We start from the raw sequence: 15,535 nt of genomic DNA, 5'->3' as shown, positions 1-15,535 counted from the left end.
TTGTCTCACTTAATTTAAATTCGAATTATTAACTAGCACTCTCTGCAACGGCCATATCACGCTGAAAACACCGGTTCAGGTCCGATCACCGAAGTTAAGCAGCGTCGAGCGCATACAGTACTTGGGAATACTGCGTGCCGTTGGCTTCTTCACTTTTGTTTCCTCTTTCAAATTCCACCAGATATGAAAAAAGCAAACATATCTTCTTTTTTGTTATTGTTTTATAAAGATGAAAGTTAATTAAATTCAAATTATTAACTAGCATTCTCGGCAACGGCCATATCACGCTGAATACACCGGTTCTCGTCCGATAACCGAAGTTAAGCAGCGTCGAGCGCAGTCATTACTTGGGAGGGAGACCACTTAGGAACACTGCGTGCCGTTGGCTTTTTCACTTTTTTTTCCTCTTTTAAATTTTAATAAATATGTAAAAAGCAAACAGGTTTTCTTTTTGTTATTGTTTTAAAATGATGAAGGTTAATTTGTCTCACTTAATTTAAATTCGAATTATTACTAGCACTCTCGGCAACGGCCATATCACGCTGAAAACACCGGATCACGTCCGATCACCGAAGTTAAGCAGCGTCGAGCGCATACAGTACTTGGGAATACTGCGTGCCGTTGGCTTTTTCACTTTTGTTTCCTCTTTCAAATTCCACCAGATATGAAAAAAGCAAACATATCTTCTTTTTGTTATTGTTTTATAAAGATGAAAGTTAATTAAATTCAAATTATTAACTAGCACTCTCGGCAACGGCCATATCACGCTGAATACACCGGTTCTCGTCAGATAACCGAAGTTAAGCAGCGTCGAGCGCAGTCACTACTTGGGAGAGAGACCCCTTAGGAACACTGCGTGCCGTTGGCTTTTTCACTTTTTTTTCCTCTTTTAAATTTTAATAGATATGAAAAAAGCAAACACGTTTTCTTTTTGTTATTGTTCTAAAATGATGAAGGTTAATTTGTCTCACTTAATTTAAATTCGAATTATTAACTAGCACTCTCGGCAACGGCCATATCACGCTGAAAACACCGGATCACGTCCGATCACCGAAGTTAAGCAGCGTCGAGCGCATACAGTACTTGGGAATACTGCGTGCCGTTTGCTTTCTCACTTTTGTTTCCTCTTTTAAATTCCACCAGATATGAAAAAAGCAAACATATCTTCTTTTTGTTATTGTTTTATAAAGAAGAAAGTTAATTAAATTCAAATTATTAACTAGCATTCTCGGCAACGGCCATATCACGCTGAATACACCGGTTCTCGTCCGATAACCGAAGTTAAGCAGCGTCGAGCGCAGTCATTACTTGGGAGGGAGACCACTTAGGAACACTGCGTGCCGTTGGCTTTTTCACTTTTTTTTCCTCTTTTAAATTTTAATAGATATGAAAAAAGCAAACATGTTTTCTTTTTGTTATTGTTTTAAAAAGATGAAGGTTAATTTGTCTCACTTAATTTAAATTCGAATTATTATCTAGCACTCTCGGCAACGGCCATATCACGCTGAGAACACCGGTTCTCGTCCGATCGCCGACGTTAGCAGCGTCGAGCGCAGTCAGTACTTGGGAATACTGCGTGCCGTTTGCTTTTTCACTTTTGTTTCCTCTTTCAAATTCCACCAGATATGAAAAAAGCAAACATATCTTCTTTTTGTTATTGTTTTATAAAGATGAAAGTTAATTAAATTCAAATTATTAACTAGCACTCGGCAACGGCCATATCACGCTGAATACACCGATTCTCGTCCCAGAACCGAAGTTAAGCAGCGTCGAGCGCAGTCATTACTTGGGAGGGAGACCACTTAGGAACACTGCGTGCCGTTGGCTTTTTCACTTTTTTTTCCTCTTTTAAATTTTAATAGATATGAAAAAAGCAAACACGTTTTCTTTTTGTTATTGTTTTAATATGATGAAGATTAATTTGTCTCACTTAATTTAAATTCGAATTATTAACTAGCACTCTCGGCAACGGCCATATCACGCTGAAAACACCGTTCACGTCCGATCACCGAAGTTAAGCAGCGTCGAGCGCATACAGTACTTGGGAATACTGCGTGCCGTTGGCTTTTTCACTTTTGTTTCCTCTTTCAAATTCCACCAGATATGAAAAAAGCAAACATATCTTCTTTTTGCTATTGTTTTATAAAGATGAATGTTAATTAAATTCAAATTATTAACTAACACTCTCGGCAAAGGCCATATCACGCTGAATACACCGGTTCTCGTCCGATAACCGAAGTTAAGCAGCGTCGAGCGCAGTCGCTACTTGGGAGGGAGACCACTTAGGAACACTGCGTGCTGTTGGCTTTTTCACTTTTTTTTCCTCTTTAAATTTTAATAGATGTGAAAAAAGCAAACATGTTTTCTTTTTGTTATTGTTTTAAAATGATGAAGGTTAATTTGTCTCACTTTATTTAAATTCGAATTATTAACTAGCACTCTCGGCAACGGCCATATCACGCTGAAAACACCGGTTCACGTCCGATTACCAAAGTTAAGCAGCGTCGAGCGCATACAGTACTTGGGAATACTGCGTGCCGTTTGTTTTTTCACTTTTGTTTCCTCTTTTAAATTCCACCAGATATGAAAAAAGCAAACATATCTTCTTTTTGTTATTGTTTTATAAAGATGAAGGTTAATTAAATTCAAATTATTAACTAGCACTCTCGGCAACGGCCATATCACGCTGAATACACCGGTTCTCCTCCGATAACCGAAGTTAAGCAGCGTCGAGCGCAGTCAGTACTTTGGAGGGCGACCACTTAGGAACACTGCGTGCCGTTAGCTTTTTCACTTTTTTCCTCTTTTAAATTCCAATAGATATGAAAAAAGCAAACACGTTTTCTTTTTGTTATTGTTTTAAAATGATGAAGGTTAATTTGTCTCACTTAATTTAAATTCGAATTATTAACTAGCACTCTCGGCAACGGCCATATCACGCTGAAAACACCGGTTCACGTCCGATCACCGAAGTAAAGCAGCGTCGAGCGCATACAGTACTTGGGAATACTGCGTGCCGTTTGCTTTCTCACTTTTGTTTCCTCTTTTAAATTCCACCAGATGTGAAAAAAGCAAACATATCTTCTTTTTGTTATTGTTTTATAAAGAAGAAAGTTAATTAAATTCAAATTATTAACTAGCATTCTCGGCAACGGCCATATCACGCTGAATACACCGGTTCTCGTCCGATAACCGAAGTTAAGCAGCGTCGAGCGCAGTCATTACTTGGGAGGGAGACCACTTAGGAACACTGCGTGCCGTTGGCTTTTTCACTTTTTTTTCCTCTTTTAAATTTTAATAGATATGTAAAAAGCAAACAGGTTTTCTTTTTGTTATTGTTTTAAAATGATGAAGGTTAATTTGTCTCACTTAATTTAAATTCGAATTATTAACTAGCACTCTCGGCAACGGCCATATCACGCTGAAAACACCGGTTCACGTCCGATCACCGAAGTTAAGCAGCGTCGAGCGCATACAGTACTTGGGAATACTGCGTGCCGTTGGCTTTTTCACTTTTGTTTCCTCTTTCAAATTCCACCAGATATGAAAAAAGCAAACATATCTTCTTTTTGTTATTGTTTTATAAAAATGAAAGTTAATTAAATTCAAATTATTAACTAGCACTCTCGGCAACGGCCATATCACGCTGAATACACCGGTTCTCGTCCGATAACCGAAGTTAAGCAGCGTCGAGCGCAGTCATTACTTGGGAGGGAGACCACTTAGGAACACTGCGTGCCGTTGGCTTTTTCACTTTTTTTTCCTCTTTTAAATTTTAATAGATATGAAAAAAGCAAACATGTTTTCTTTTTGTTATTGTTTTAAAAAGATGAAGGTTAATTTGTCTCACTTAATTTAAATTCGAATTATTATCTAGCACTCTCGGCAACGGCCATATCACGCTGAGAACACCGGTTCTCGTCCGATCGCCGACGTTAGCAGCGTCGAGCGCAGTCAGTACTTGGGAATACTGCGTGCCGTTTGCTTTTTCACTTTTGTTTCCTCTTTCAAATTCCACCAGATATGAAAAAAGCAAACATATCTTCTTTTTGTTATTGTTTTATAAAGATGAAAGTTAATTAAATTCAAATTATTAACTAGCACTCTCGGCAACGGCCATATCACGCTGAATACACCGGTTCTCGTCCGATAACCGAAGTTAAGCAGCGTCGAGCGCAGTCAGTACTTTGGAGGGCGACCACTTAGGAACACTGCGTGCGCTTAGCTTTTTCACTTTTTTTCCTCTTTTAAATTCCAATAGATATGAAAAAAGCAAACACGTTTTCTTTTTGTTATTGTTTTAAAATGATGAAGGTTAATTTGTCTCACTTAATTTAAATTCGAATTATTAACTAGCACTCTCGGCAACGGCCATATCACGCTGAAAACACCGGTTCACGTCCGATCACCGAAGTAAAGCAGCGTCGAGCGCATACAGTACTTGGGAATACTGCGTGCCGTTTGCTTTCTCACTTTTGTTTCCTCTTTTAAATTCCACCAGATGTGAAAAAAGCAAACATATCTTCTTTTTGTTATTGTTTTATAAAGAAGAAAGTTAATTAAATTCAAATTATTAACTAGCATTCTCGGCAACGGCCATATCACGCTGAATACACCGGTTCTCGTCCGATAACCGAAGTTAAGCAGCGTCGAGCGCAGTCATTACTTGGGAGGGAGACCACTTAGGAACACTGCGTGCCGTTGGCTTTTTCACTTTTTTTTCCTCTTTTAAATTTTAATAGATATGTAAAAAGCAAACAGGTTTTCTTTTTGTTATTGTTTTAAAATGATGAAGGTTAATTTGTCTCACTTAATTTAAATTCGAATTATTAACTAGCACTCTCGGCAACGGCCATATCACGCTGAAAACACCGGTTCACGTCCGATCACCGAAGTTAAGCAGCGTCGAGAGCATACAGTACTTGGGAATACTGCGTGCCGTTGGCTTTTTCACTTTTGTTTCCTCTTTCAAATTCCACCAGATATGAAAAAAGCAAACATATCTTCTTTTTGTTATTGTTTTATAAAGATGAAAGTTAATTAAATTCAAATTATTAACTAGCACTCTCGGCAACGGCCATATCACGCTGAATACACCGGTTCTCGTCCGATAACCGAAGTTAAGCAGCGTCGAGCGCAGTCGCTACTTGGGAGGGAGACCACTTAGGAACACTGCGTGCTGTTGGCTTTTTCACTTTTTTTTCCTCTTTTAAATTTTAATAGATGTGAAAAAAGCAAACATGTTTTCTTTTTGTTATTGTTTTAAAATGATGAAGGTTAATTTGTCTCACTTTATTTAAATTCGAATTATTAACTAGCACTCTCGGCAACGGCCATATCACGCTGAAAACACCGGTTCACGTCCGATCACCGAAGTAAAGCAGCGTCGAGCGCATACAGTACTTGGGAATACTGCGTCCCGTTTGCTTTCTCACTTTTGTTTCCTCTTTTAAATTCCACCAGATATGAAAAAAGCAAACATATCTTCTTTTTGATATTGTTTTATAAAGAAGAAAGTTAATTAAATTCAAATTATTAACTAGCATTCTCGGCAACGGCCGTATCACGCTGAATACACCGGTTCTCGTCCGATAACCGAAGTTAAGCAGCGTCGAGCGCAGTCATTACTTGGGAGGGAGACCACTTAGGAACACTGCGTGCCGTTGGCTTTTTCACTTTTTTTTCCTCTTTTAAATTTTAATAGATATGAAAAAAGCAAACATGTTTTCTTTTTGTTATTGTTTTAAAAAGATGAAGGTTAATTTGTCTCACTTAATTTAAATTCGAATTATTATCTAGCACTCTCGGCAACGGCCATATCACGCTGAGAACACCGGTTCTCGTCCGATCGCCGACGTTAGCAGCGTCGAGCGCAGTCAGTACTTGGGAATACTGCGTGCCGTTTGCTTTTTCACTTTTGTTTCCTCTTTCAAATTCCACCAGATATGAAAAAAGCAAACATATCTTCTTTTTGTTATTGTTTTATAAAGATGAAAGTTAATTAAATTCAAATTATTAACTAGCACTCTCGGCAACGGCCATATCACGCTGAATACACCGGTTCTCGTCCGATAACCGAAGTTAAGCAGCGTCGAGCGCAGTCATTACTTGGGAGGGAGACCACTTAGGAACACTGCGTGCCGTTGGCGTTTTCACTTTTTTTTCCTCTTTTAAATTTTAATAGATATGTAAAAAGCAAACAGGTTTTCTTTTTGTTATTGTTTTAAAATGATGAAGGTTAATTTGTCTCACTTAATTTAAATTCGAATTATTAACTAGCACTCTCGGCAACGGCAATATCACGCTGAAAACACCGGTTCACGTCCGATCACCGAAGTTAAGCAGCGTCGAGCGCATACAGTACTTGGGAATACTGCGTGCCGTTGGCTTTTTCACTTTTGTTTCCTCTTTAAAATTCCACCAGATATGAAAAAAGCAAACATATCTTCTTTTTGTTATTGTTTTATAAAGATGAAAGTTAATTAAATTTAAATTATTAACTAGCACTCTCGGCAACGGCCATATCACGCTGAATACACCGGTTCTCGTCCGATAACCGAAGTTAAGCAGCGTCGAGCGCAGTCAGTACTTTGGAGGGCGACCACTTAGGAACACTGCGTGCCGTTAGCTTTTTCACTTTTTTTTCCTCTTTTAAATTCCAATAGATATGAAAAAAGCAAACACGTTTTCTTTTTGTTATTGTTTTAAAATGATGAAGGTTAATTTGTCTCACTTAATTTAAATTCGAATTATTAACTAGCACTCTCGGCAACGGCCATATCACGCTGAAAACACCGGTTCACGTCCGATAACCGAAGTTGAGCAGCGTCGAGCGCAGTCATTACTTGGGAGGGAGACCACTTAGGAACACTGCGTGCCGTTGGCTTTTTCACTTTTTTTCCTCTTTTAAATTTTAATAGATATGAAAAAAGCAAACATGTTTTCTTTTTGTTATTGTTTTAAAAAGATGAAGGTTAATTTGTCTCACTTAATTTAAATTCGAATTATTATCTAGCACTCTCGGCAACGGCCATATCACGCTGAGAACACCGGTTCTCGTCCGATCGCCGACGTTAGCAGCGTCGAGCGCAGTCAGTACTTGGGAATACTGCGTGCCGTTTGCTTTTTCACTTTTGTTTCCTCTTTCAAATTCCACCAGATATGAAAAAAGCAAACATATCTTCTTTTTGTTATTGTTTTATAAAGATGAAAGTTAATTAAATTCAAATTATTAACTAGCATTCTCGGCAACGGCCATATCACGCTGAATACACCGGTTCTCGTCCGATAACCGAAGTTAAGCAGCGTCGAGCGCAGTCATTACTTGGGAGGGAGACCACTTAGGAACACTGCGTGCCGTTGGCTTTTTCACTTTCTTTTCCTCTTTTAAATTTTAATAGATATGAAAAAAGCAAACATGTTTTCTTTTTGTTATTGTTTTAAAAAGATGAAGGTTAATTTGTCTCACTTAATTTAAATTCGAATTATTATCTAGCACTCTCGGCAACGGCCATATCACGCTGAGAACACCGGTTCTCGTCCGATCGCCGACGTTAGCAGCGTCGAGCGCAGTCAGTACTTGGGAATACTGCGTGCCGTTTGCTTTTTCACTTTTATTTCCTCTTTCAAATTCCACCAGATATGAAAAAAGCAAACATATCTTCTTTTTGTTATTGTTTTATAAAGATGAAAGTTAATTAAATTCAAATTATTAACTAGCACTCTCGGCAACGGCCATATCACGCTGAATACACCGGTTCTCGTCCGATAACCGAAGTTAAGCAGCGTCGAGCGCAGTCATTACTTGGGAGGGAGACCACTTAGGAACACTGCGTGCCGTTGGCGTTTTCACTTTTTTTTCCTCTTTTAAATTTTAATAGATATGTAAAAAGCAAACAGGTTTTCTTTTTGTTATTGTTTTAAAATGATGAAGGTTAATTTGTCTCACTTAATTTAAATTCGAATTATTAACTAGCACTCTCGGCAACGGCAATATCACGCTGAAAACACCGGTTCACGTCCGATCACCGAAGTTAAGCAGCGTCGAGCGCATACAGTACTTGGGAATACTGCGTGCCGTTGGCTTTTTCACTTTTGTTTCCTCTTTAAAATTCCACCAGATATGAAAAAAGCAAACATATCTTCTTTTTGTTATTGTTTTATAAAGATGAAAGTTAATTAAATTTAAATTATTAACTAGCACTCTCGGCAACGGCCATATCACGCTGAATACACCGGTTCTCGTCCGATAACCGAAGTTAAGCAGCGTCGAGCGCAGTCAGTACTTTGGAGGGCGACCACTTAGGAACACTGCGTGCCGTTAGCTTTTTCACTTTTTTTTCCTCTTTTAAATTCCAATAGATATGAAAAAAGCAAACACGTTTTCTTTTTGTTATTGTTTTAAAATGATGAAGGTTAATTTGTCTCACTTAATTTAAATTCGAATTATTAACTAGCACTCTCGGCAACGGCCACATCACGCTGAAAACACCGGTTCACGTCCGATAACCGAAGTTGAGCAGCGTCGAGCGCAGTCATTACTTGGGAATACTGCGTGCCGTTTGCTTTCTCACTTTTGTTTCCTCTTTTAAATTCCACCAGATATGAAAAAAGCAAACATATCTTCTTTTTGTTATTGTTTTATAAAGAAGAAAGTTAATTAAATTCAAATTATTAACTAGCATTCTCGGCAACGGCCATATCACGCTGAATACACCGGTTCTCGTCCGATAACCGAAGTTAAGCAGCGTCGAGCGCAGTCATTACTTGGGAGGGAGACCACTTAGGAACACTGCGTGCCGTTGGCTTTTTCACTTTTTTTTCCTCTTTTAAATTTTAATAGATATGAAAAAAGCAAACATGTTTTCTTTTTGTTATTGTTTTAAAAAGATGAAGGTTAATTTGTCTCACTTAATTTAAATTCGAATTATTATCTAGCACTCTCGGCAACGGCCATATCACGCTGAGAACACCGGTTCTCGTCCGATCGCCGACGTTAGCAGCGTCGAGCGCAGTCAGTACTTGGGAATACTGCGTGCCGTTTGCTTTTTCACTTTTGTTTCCTCTTTCAAATTCCACCAGATATGAAAAAAGCAAACATATCTTCTTTTTGTTATTGTTTTATAAAGATGAAAGTTAATTAAATTCAAATTATTAACTAGCATTCTCGGCAACGGCCATATCACGCTGAATACACCGGTTCTCGTCCGATAACCGAAGTTAAGCAGCGTCGAGCGCAGTCATTACTTGGGAGGGAGACCACTTAGGAACACTGCGTGCCGTTGGCTTTTTCACTTTCTTTTCCTCTTTTAAATTTTAATAGATATGTAAAAAGCAAACAGGTTTTCTTTTTGTTATTGTTTTAAAATGATGAAGGTTAATTTGTCTCACTTAATTTAAATTCGAATTATTAACTAGCACTCTCGGCAACGGCCATATCACGCTGAAAACACCGGTTCACGTCCGATCACCGAAGTAAAGCAGCGTCGAGCGCATACAGTACTTGGGAATACTGCGTGCCGTTTGCTTTCTCACTTTTGTTTCCTCTTTTAAATTCCACCAGATATGAAAAAAGCAAACATATCTTCTTTTTGTTATTGTTTTATAAAGAAGAAAGTTAATTAAATTCAAATTATTAACTAGCATTCTCGGCAACGGCCATATCACGCTGAATACACCGGTTCTCGTCCGATAACCGAAGTTAAGCAGCGTCGAGCGCAGTCATTACTTGGGAGGGAGACCACTTAGGAACACTGCGTGCTGTTGGCTTTTTCACTTTTTTTTCCTCTTTTAAATTTTAATAGATATGAAAAAAGCAAACATGTTTTCTTTTTGTTATTGTTTTAAAAAGATGAAGGTTAATTTGTCTCACTTAATTTAAATTCGAATTATTATCTAGCACTCTCGGCAACGGCCATATCACGCTGAGAACACCGGTTCTCGTCCGATCGCCGACGTTAGCAGCGTCGAGCGCAGTCAGTACTTGGGAATACTGCGTGCCGTTTGCTTTTTCACTTTTGTTTCCTCTTTCAAATTCCACCAGATATGAAAAAAGCAAACATATCTTCTTTTTGTTATTGTTTTATAAAGATGAAAGTTAATTAAATTCAAATTATTAACTAGCACTCTCGGCAACGGCCATATCACGCTGAATACACCGATTCTCGTCCCAGAACCGAAGTTAAGCAGCGTCGAGCGCAGTCATTACTTGGGAGGGAGACCACTTAGGAACACTGCGTGCCGTTGGCTTTTTCACTTTTTTTTCCTCTTTTAAATTTTAATAGATATGAAAAAAGCAAACACGTTTTCTTTTTGTTATTGTTTTAAAATGATGAAGGTTAATTTGTCTCACTTTATTTAAATTCAAATTATTAACTAGCACTCTCGGCAACGGCCATATCACGCTGAAAACACCGGTTCACGTCCGATCACCGAAGTAAAGCAGCGTCGAGCGCATACAGTACTTGGGAATACTGCGTGCCGTTTGCTTTCTCACTTTTGTTTCCTCTTTTAAATTCCACCAGATATGAAAAAAGCAAACATATCTTCTTTTTGTTATTGTTTTATAAAGAAGAAAGTTAATTAAATTCAAATTATTAACTAGCATTCTCGGCAACGGCCATATCACGCTGAATACACCGGTTCTCGTCCGATAACCGAAGTTAAGCAGCGTCGAGCGCAGTCATTACTTGGGAGGGAGACCACTTAGGAACACTGCGTGCCGTTGGCTTTTTCAATTTTTTTTCCTCTTTTAAATTTTAATAGATATGAAAAAAGCAAACATGTTTTCTTTTTGTTATTGTTTTAAAAAGATGAAGGTTAATTTGTCTCACTTAATTTAAATTCGAATTATTATCTAGCACTCTCGGCAACGGCCATATCACGCTGAGAACACCGGTTCTCGTCCGATCGCCGACGTTAGCAGCGTCGAGCGCAGTCAGTACTTGGGAATACTGCGTGCCGTTTGCTTTTTCACTTTTGTTTCCTCTTTCAAATTCCACCAGATATGAAAAAAGCAAACATATCTTCTTTTTGTTATTGTTTTATAAAGATGAAAGTTAATTAAATTCAAATTATTAACTAGCACTCTCGGCAACGGCCATATCACGCTGAATACACCGATTCTCGTCCCAGAACCGAAGTTAAGCAGCGTCGAGCGCAGTCATTACTTGGGAGGGAGACCACTTAGGAACACTGCGTGCCGTTGGCTTTTTCACTTTTTTTTCCTCTTTTAAATTTTAATAGATATGAAAAAAGCAAACACGTTTTCTTTTTGTTATTGTTTTAAAATGATGAAGATTAATTTGTCTCACTTAATTTAAATTCGAATTATTAACTAGCACTCTCGGCAACGGCCATATCACGCTGAAAACACCGTTCACGTCCGATCACCGAAGTTAAGCAGCGTCGAGCGCATACAGTACTTGGGAATACTGCGTGCCGTTGGCTTTTTCACTTTTGTTTCCTCTTTCAAATTCCACCAGATATGAAAAAAGCAAACATATCTTCTTTTTGTTATTGTTTTATAAAGATGAAAGTTAATTAAATTCAAATTATTAACTAGCATTCTCGGCAACGGCCATATCACGCTGAATACACCGGTTCTCGTCCGATAACCGAAGTTAAGCAGCGTCGAGCGCAGTCATTACTTGGGAGGGAGACCACTTAGGAACACTGCGTGCCGTTGGCTTTTTCACTTTTTTTTCCTCTTTTAAATTTTAATAGATATGAAAAAAGCAAACATGTTTTCTTTTTGTTATTGTTTTAAAAAGATGAAGGTTAATTTGTCTCACTTAATTTAAATTCGAATTATTATCTAGCACTCTCGGCAACGGCCATATCACGCTGAGAACACCGGTTATCGTCCGATCGCCGACGTTAGCAGCGTCGAGCGCAGTCAGTACTTGGGAATACTGCGTGCCGTTTGCTTTTTCACTTTTGTTTCCTCTTTCAAATTCCACCAGATATGAAAAAAGCAAACATATCTTCTTTTTGTTATTGTTTTATAAAGATGAAAGTTAATTAAATTCAAATTATTAACTAGCACTCTCGGCAACGGCCATATCACGCTGAATACACCGATTCTCGTCCCAGAACCGAAGTTAAGCAGCGTCGAGCGCAGTCATTACTTGGGAGGGAGACCACTTAGGAACACTGCGTGCCGTTGGCTTTTTCACTTTTTTTTCCTCTTTTAAATTTTAATAGATATGAAAAAAGCAAACACGTTTTCTTTTTGTTATTGTTTTAAAATGATGAAGATTAATTTGTCTCACTTAATTTAAATTCGAATTATTAACTAGCACTCTCGGCAACGGCCATATCACGCTGAAAACACCGTTCACGTCCGATCACCGAAGTTAAGCAGCGTCGAGCGCATACAGTACTTGGGAATACTGCGTGCCGTTGGCTTTTTCACTTTTGTTTCCTCTTTCAAATTCCACCAGATATGAAAAAAGCAAACATATCTTCTTTTTGTTATTGTTTTATAAAGATGAAAGTTAATTAAATTCAAATTATTAACTAGCATTCTCGGCAACGGCCATATCACGCTGAATACACCGGTTCTCGTCCGATAACCGAAGTTAAGCAGCGTCGAGCGCAGTCATTACTTGGGAGGGAGACCACTTAGGAACACTGCGTGCCGTTGGCTTTTTCACTTTTTTTTCCTCTTTTAAATTTTAATAGATATGAAAAAAGCAAACATGTTTTCTTTTTGTTATTGTTTTAAAAAGATGAAGGTTAATTTGTCTCACTTAATTTAAATTCGAATTATTATCTAGCACTCTCGGCAACGGCCATATCACGCTGAGAACACCGGTTCTCGTCCGATCGCCGACGTTAGCAGCGTCGAGCGCAGTCAGTACTTGGGAATACTGCGTGCCGTTTGCTTTTTCACTTTTGTTTCCTCTTTCAAATTCCACCAGATATGAAAAAAGCAAACATATCTTCTTTTTGTTATTGTTTTATAAAGATGAAATTTAATTAAATTCAAATTATTAACTAGCACTCTCGGCAACGGCCATATCACGCTGAATACACCGATTCTCGTCCCAGAACCGAAGTTAAGCAGCGTCGAGCGCAGTCATTACTTGGGAGGGAGACCACTTAGGAACACTGCGTGCCGTTGGCTTTTTCACTTTTTTTTCCTCTTTTAAATTTTAATAGATATGAAAAAAGCAAACACGTTTTCTTTTTGTTATTGTTTTAAAATGATGAAGATTAATTTGTCTCACTTAATTTAAATTCGAATTATTAACTAGCACTCTCGGCAACGGCCATATCACGCTGAAAACACCGTTCACGTCCGATCACCGAAGTTAAGCAGCGTCGAGCGCATACAGTACTTGGGAATACTGCGTGCCGTTGGCTTTTTCACTTTTGTTTCCTCTTTCAAATTCCACCAGATATGAAAAAAGCAAACATATCTTCTTTTTGTTATTGTTTTATAAAGATGAAAGTTAATTAAATTCAAATTATTAACTAGCACTCTCGGCAACGGCCATATCACGCTGAATACACCGATTCTCGTCCCAGAACCGAAGTTAAGCAGCGTCGAGCGCAGTCATTACTTGGGAGGGAGACCACTTAGGAACACTGCGTGCCGTTGGCTTTTTCACTTTTTTTTCCTCTTTTAAATTTTAATAGATATGAAAAAAGCAAACACGTTTTCTTTTTGTTATTGTTTTAAAATGATGAAGATTAATTTGTCTCACTTTATTTAAATTCAAATTATTAACTAGCACTCTCGGCAACGGCCATATCACGCTGAAAACACCGGTTCACGTCCGATCACCGAAGTAAAGCAGCGTCGAGCGCATACAGTACTTGGGAATACTGCGTGCCGTTTGCTTTCTCACTTTTGTTTCCTCTTTTAAATTCCACCAGATATGAAACAAGTTGGGAAAACCAAAATATTACCTCTCCGAGTCAAGACGACTACTTACAAACTTATTTACCCAGATATGGAAATGTTTATGAAATATTAAAGCAGTATACAAAGCATAGCAAATATACAGTAAATCAGACGACATTTTACATCCAATAATGATATACTTGTACACATTAAAATCATCCGATTTAAAGCGTGCAAGGTACCAAGGCTTAACAAAAATTGTATCATAACATATTTATAGAGATAGATAACAACTTTTATAATTAAAATTAGAAACTAACATATCTCTTAAAATTCTCGCGTGATCAACTGGTTTCACGCCAATTAAATTGTTACAGTCCCATAGAGCTATTTGTATTAATTCCTCCATGGTTTTTTCGCCAAGCTGAGAACTATGCGTTTTACGTCACGTTATCCAAAGAGCCGACTATTTCCTTTGAAGACCGCGCTAGCTCAGCGCTAAGCACCGTGACGTCAAAATTCAAAAACCAAATCCCGTTATGTAGGACACTGCTCACAGCGCTGGGCTCTGCTGAACGCGGCCCAGATTTCCACCATGATTATATAATCTAAGCCTAATTATTTAAAAGTGTATTTAACTTTCGGCTCACTCTGAACCGTTAATGTCTCTCCATTACAGAAACGAAAACCACACCCAAGCGTTTACTTTTTGGTTCACTAGGCCTATTGACAAATAAAAGTTCATTTGACCAACATAGTAGCGTTGTGCTTGTATTCACTTTAGAAAGGATTATGCTATAAACAGATGTAGTATAGCTTAAGTAATATATAAACATCCATTTTAAATAATAATATTAAAAAAAATCTTTGGAATATCAAAATGAAATAGAGCTTTAAAGCTACAAAAGTACTAAATACATCATAATTACGAAAAATATTTCCACATATTCACTTTATATTAAGGATAAAGGGAATATTATGGTTCTGTAGGATTCCTTTACACATCAAAACAAAACGAACTTCTAACGCAGCGCACTACTGTAACAACGGACGGACACACACAGACAAAAACATAGACTGCTTTTTAACTCTTTCAGTATTAATTTTGAATTGAGAAACAAGATTATCTTAAATATTAAAATAAATATAATTAATATTTAACATTTTCTTCGTTAGTTATTCGCCTTATTAAACGTTACATCGTTTTAAAAAAGAACAATTAAACATTCTTGAGAGACTTGACTAATATTGGCGTTTGAAATGAAGCATACGCCGGTTGCTTCGTCTTAATCAAATAGGTAGTATATAAGGGTGTCGAACTACAGCTAAAAGCAAGAACAACCGCAATTGCGAAAACCTATCGTGGACAACCCACCCTAGGGAGGCTAGACGTTTCTCGTAACCCTAGCTGATCGCCGCGAATGTCTTAAACCCAACGATGACGATGGAGTAGAAGCCAGGTGTGCAGACTGGTGTCCATGTGGGATGGACAAAAACAAAGACCAGTAGATGGTCTCTACCCCCTACCGTATTTCAGAGAGTCACACACTTGAAACTTCATTTTATCATTTATCGCAAATCAAATATACAATTCTGTTTTAAATAACTAACAGTATCAATACTCGTTCTATATTAACTTTGAAACAAGAATGAAAACTTCAAATCTATGATCCGATAACGATT

At 37.9% G+C, this 15,535-nt stretch overlaps 34 pseudogenes; all 34 read left to right on the top strand.

The window, feature by feature from the left end:
- Window positions 1-269: 269 nt before the first annotated feature.
- On the top strand, window positions 270-388 carry LOC149583296 (5S ribosomal RNA; annotated as a pseudogene).
- A 136-nt stretch (window positions 389-524) lies between these two features.
- On the top strand, window positions 525-627 carry LOC149583295 (5S ribosomal RNA; annotated as a pseudogene).
- A 122-nt stretch (window positions 628-749) lies between these two features.
- Window positions 750-868, top strand: LOC149583294 (5S ribosomal RNA; annotated as a pseudogene).
- Window positions 869-1,230: 362 nt separating this feature from the next.
- Window positions 1,231-1,349, top strand: LOC149583293 (5S ribosomal RNA; annotated as a pseudogene).
- A 359-nt stretch (window positions 1,350-1,708) lies between these two features.
- Window positions 1,709-1,827, top strand: LOC149583292 (5S ribosomal RNA; annotated as a pseudogene).
- A 361-nt stretch (window positions 1,828-2,188) lies between these two features.
- On the top strand, window positions 2,189-2,307 carry LOC149583291 (5S ribosomal RNA; annotated as a pseudogene).
- A 361-nt stretch (window positions 2,308-2,668) lies between these two features.
- Window positions 2,669-2,787, top strand: LOC149583290 (5S ribosomal RNA; annotated as a pseudogene).
- Window positions 2,788-3,147: 360 nt separating this feature from the next.
- LOC149583289 (5S ribosomal RNA) lies at window positions 3,148-3,266 on the top strand (annotated as a pseudogene).
- Window positions 3,267-3,403: 137 nt separating this feature from the next.
- LOC149583288 (5S ribosomal RNA) lies at window positions 3,404-3,506 on the top strand (annotated as a pseudogene).
- Window positions 3,507-3,628: 122 nt separating this feature from the next.
- Window positions 3,629-3,747, top strand: LOC149583287 (5S ribosomal RNA; annotated as a pseudogene).
- Window positions 3,748-4,108: 361 nt separating this feature from the next.
- Window positions 4,109-4,227, top strand: LOC149583286 (5S ribosomal RNA; annotated as a pseudogene).
- A 361-nt stretch (window positions 4,228-4,588) lies between these two features.
- LOC149583285 (5S ribosomal RNA) lies at window positions 4,589-4,707 on the top strand (annotated as a pseudogene).
- Window positions 4,708-4,844: 137 nt separating this feature from the next.
- LOC149583284 (5S ribosomal RNA) lies at window positions 4,845-4,947 on the top strand (annotated as a pseudogene).
- A 122-nt stretch (window positions 4,948-5,069) lies between these two features.
- LOC149583283 (5S ribosomal RNA) lies at window positions 5,070-5,188 on the top strand (annotated as a pseudogene).
- Window positions 5,189-5,550: 362 nt separating this feature from the next.
- LOC149583282 (5S ribosomal RNA) lies at window positions 5,551-5,669 on the top strand (annotated as a pseudogene).
- A 361-nt stretch (window positions 5,670-6,030) lies between these two features.
- LOC149583281 (5S ribosomal RNA) lies at window positions 6,031-6,149 on the top strand (annotated as a pseudogene).
- Window positions 6,150-6,286: 137 nt separating this feature from the next.
- On the top strand, window positions 6,287-6,389 carry LOC149583280 (5S ribosomal RNA; annotated as a pseudogene).
- Window positions 6,390-6,511: 122 nt separating this feature from the next.
- Window positions 6,512-6,630, top strand: LOC149583279 (5S ribosomal RNA; annotated as a pseudogene).
- Window positions 6,631-6,767: 137 nt separating this feature from the next.
- On the top strand, window positions 6,768-6,886 carry LOC149583278 (5S ribosomal RNA; annotated as a pseudogene).
- Window positions 6,887-7,246: 360 nt separating this feature from the next.
- LOC149583277 (5S ribosomal RNA) lies at window positions 7,247-7,365 on the top strand (annotated as a pseudogene).
- Window positions 7,366-7,726: 361 nt separating this feature from the next.
- LOC149583276 (5S ribosomal RNA) lies at window positions 7,727-7,845 on the top strand (annotated as a pseudogene).
- Window positions 7,846-7,982: 137 nt separating this feature from the next.
- Window positions 7,983-8,085, top strand: LOC149583275 (5S ribosomal RNA; annotated as a pseudogene).
- A 122-nt stretch (window positions 8,086-8,207) lies between these two features.
- LOC149583274 (5S ribosomal RNA) lies at window positions 8,208-8,326 on the top strand (annotated as a pseudogene).
- Window positions 8,327-8,688: 362 nt separating this feature from the next.
- LOC149583273 (5S ribosomal RNA) lies at window positions 8,689-8,807 on the top strand (annotated as a pseudogene).
- A 361-nt stretch (window positions 8,808-9,168) lies between these two features.
- LOC149583272 (5S ribosomal RNA) lies at window positions 9,169-9,287 on the top strand (annotated as a pseudogene).
- A 362-nt stretch (window positions 9,288-9,649) lies between these two features.
- Window positions 9,650-9,768, top strand: LOC149583271 (5S ribosomal RNA; annotated as a pseudogene).
- Window positions 9,769-10,129: 361 nt separating this feature from the next.
- LOC149583270 (5S ribosomal RNA) lies at window positions 10,130-10,248 on the top strand (annotated as a pseudogene).
- Window positions 10,249-10,610: 362 nt separating this feature from the next.
- LOC149583269 (5S ribosomal RNA) lies at window positions 10,611-10,729 on the top strand (annotated as a pseudogene).
- A 361-nt stretch (window positions 10,730-11,090) lies between these two features.
- On the top strand, window positions 11,091-11,209 carry LOC149583268 (5S ribosomal RNA; annotated as a pseudogene).
- A 361-nt stretch (window positions 11,210-11,570) lies between these two features.
- Window positions 11,571-11,689, top strand: LOC149583267 (5S ribosomal RNA; annotated as a pseudogene).
- Window positions 11,690-12,050: 361 nt separating this feature from the next.
- Window positions 12,051-12,169, top strand: LOC149583266 (5S ribosomal RNA; annotated as a pseudogene).
- A 361-nt stretch (window positions 12,170-12,530) lies between these two features.
- Window positions 12,531-12,649, top strand: LOC149583265 (5S ribosomal RNA; annotated as a pseudogene).
- Window positions 12,650-13,010: 361 nt separating this feature from the next.
- On the top strand, window positions 13,011-13,129 carry LOC149583264 (5S ribosomal RNA; annotated as a pseudogene).
- A 361-nt stretch (window positions 13,130-13,490) lies between these two features.
- Window positions 13,491-13,609, top strand: LOC149583263 (5S ribosomal RNA; annotated as a pseudogene).
- Window positions 13,610-15,535: the final 1,926 nt, after the last annotated feature.

This window comes from Phalangium opilio, unplaced genomic scaffold, assembly GCF_054372755.1.
Source record: "Phalangium opilio isolate 3A_F unplaced genomic scaffold, DU_Popi_V2 ptg001421l_1, whole genome shotgun sequence".
Taxonomy (NCBI): domain Eukaryota; kingdom Metazoa; phylum Arthropoda; class Arachnida; order Opiliones; family Phalangiidae; genus Phalangium; species Phalangium opilio.
This window is presented reverse-complemented; position numbering and strand designations above follow the sequence as displayed.